This window comes from Phytophthora infestans, genomic scaffold (assembly GCF_000142945.1).
Source record: "Phytophthora infestans T30-4 supercont1.52 genomic scaffold, whole genome shotgun sequence".
NCBI lineage: Eukaryota > Oomycota > Peronosporomycetes > Peronosporales > Peronosporaceae > Phytophthora > Phytophthora infestans.
The window spans coordinates 69766-72288 of record NW_003303707.1 but is presented as its reverse complement, the minus strand read 5'-3'; the positions used below and the strand labels follow the sequence as shown (position 1 = coordinate 72288).

Sequence of the window (2523 nt, the reverse complement as noted above, 5' to 3'; positions counted from 1 at the left end):
AGTGCGAGAAGTTATTTTACTAAGTGCGAATAGTGCCTAAGTTCGTATTTTATGGACTAAGTGCGGTATTTTATCATTAAGTTCGCGTTAGAGGACCCCCCAAAATGAACATTTTCTTGCGTCTTGGGAAGAGTATTGTAGAGTGCCCCGTAAAACTTTGTGGTGTTAAGTATGATACTAAAACACACTAACTGCCCTAAGGATTCACGTCGATTTCATTCTAGGAGTCGAGATATGTTATTTTAAGTTTTTGGGATGTCATGGATGCAAATCGTTTGCTACAGGCTCAAGAACGCACTTTTTGTATACCATGTTATTTTAAGAAAATGTCCGTTTCGATGCGCTCTTCAAAAATGTTCGACTTGCGAACCATGATTTTCTGCGTCTGTGCCACGTAATTCAGCAAAAAGAGCATGTAATGGAGTGAAATGAGAGGGTGTGTCATCTCTAAAGTAAAATCTTTAAAAGAGCATAGCTTAAGAACGGCTGGGAATAGGTGGCCGTTCTTTTTACCATCATGTGCGCCTAAAAAAAGTACACTATCGTGACAATCGATATCGGTCGATATGGTATAAATTGATAAAGTTATGCTCGATTATGTACGCGAAAACAGAAAAAGGGCGCTGGTGACAAAAAAAGTACTAACGATTCTGTTATTGTTTTGATATTCTGTCATCCCAGACTCTTGCGCATCTGGTGACCTATTTTTTATTCGCCAGTTCCGAGAAAAGTGTCGTTTCGATGCGTGGTGGGCCCGGGATGACAATTCGAGTTGAGTTGGAAGTTCATGTGAAGTCCTGGAAACAAGAAAAAAAGAAGATCCACGCTTCCCTAACTCAAAAAGTCATTAGAAACCGAGGGTAGCTTGTATGGAGACTTTTGTTCCTCGTGCGCTAAAACGCCGAATTAAATTTTTTATCTATACTTAACAGGAAAAAAGTTGCCTCCTTCGCGATATATAGGCAAATAAAGAATGGGTGCTATCATTTCGGGACAAAACAGGTGAAAATTTAGGTCGAAAAAAGTGTTTATAGACAAGGCATTTGAATTTAGCCAAAATCTGACTTGACCACGAGAATGCGCGCATAAAAGCACCCCTAGGGCAGTTTTTATACGGAGCAGTCTCATTTGCTTCCTGGATGTGCAGGGCCAAACATGGCCAAAAGTGGTGATTTTGGCCGTCCAAGGTGTCCATTTTCCGCGAAAATGGCGTTTTTTGGCGTCACTAAAAAAATCATTGCGAAGCAACTACTGGAGATATGCTTGTAAAACTTTGGGAGCGGTCGTGCGAACACATGCGCCAAGTTTTCTGCTAAAGTCTAGAACACCCTTCATACCCGTTCTAACGGTTCTCTTTCATCTTCATAATAATCAAATTAAAGAACACCATACAAAAAACAAGATCTCGTGTGTAGTGGCTCGCCAGGCATACTAAAACCAAGATGTCGTGTGGGCACATGCCAGACATCATATCTTGCGTTTGCAAACACACGCAAAGTCGGTAAACAGCTCAAAACGGGCTAAAAAGTAGACAGCACCCGGACTTCCCCGGTGGTCACCCACCCGAGTACTACCCGAGCTTGAGGCTGCTTAACTTCACAGAGCAGACGGGATATGGTGCTTTCAGCCTAAGATGGCCGTCTACATTTGACTTTGACCGACACGCCTATTAGTGTTTATCACTCGTATACATTGGTACAACACATTTACACACTCACATGTCCACATACGTGAGCCATAGACTGCACACGATGGCCCCCAATACCCCTTCTGGCCCTCAGAAATTGAGCTGAGTGAGATGACTACACTTTATATAGTAACAAAACAAAAAGAGAGAGTGGTGGAGCGCACTCCAATACAAACGTGTGACCAGCAGCTCACTCCTACAACGCAGCATACGTATTCTCTCCGATAGGAACCCCACACAGACCGACACCTTCATACACAGCAGTGCAGATAGCCGCCGCACCCCATATTTGCGCATACGCAGCCTGGAAACAATGTTAAACCACCAAAGTGGCCATTTACGACTTGCACAACCATACCTACGCTTCCTATGCGACATGACATGTGCACGTACGCGTCTTAGGCAATATGAACACCTTCGACACCTTCATACATGCACAGCGCGCGCTCCGCTTAAGTACGACACCAACTTGTCATATACATCATGCGTTTCCTCCCGTCACCTTTCATCACCTCCATATTCACACCCATGCGCCGTCACCTTCCTCGCGCCATCACCTTCACCATTTTCACCTCCATATCCGCGCTTCCTCCGCCGTCACCTTCCGCGTACGCGTCCATATTCGCTGCGTTTCCTCGCGCTTCCTGCCTGTTATTAATCCAAGCCAAAAACATCTCCAAACCCATACAATTAGAACAGCAAACAACTTCGCATTTTTTCACAAAGTCCTCAGCTTCATTTTGCATACTTTATCCTAGTCTAATTCACGCTATTCCGCTCTCTTTAACATACTATAAACTAAGTCTAATTCACGCTACTCTGCTCTCTCTAACATA

General features: G+C 43.9%; 1 non-coding gene across 1 annotated transcript; it reads right to left on the bottom strand.

The window, feature by feature from the left end:
* Positions 1 to 1524: 1524 nt before the first annotated feature.
* On the bottom strand, positions 1525 to 1638 carry PITG_33071. Its single transcript, XR_009934465.1, has one exon. It is a non-coding gene; the product is annotated as an 8S ribosomal RNA (ribosomal RNA).
* Positions 1639 to 2523: the final 885 nt, after the last annotated feature.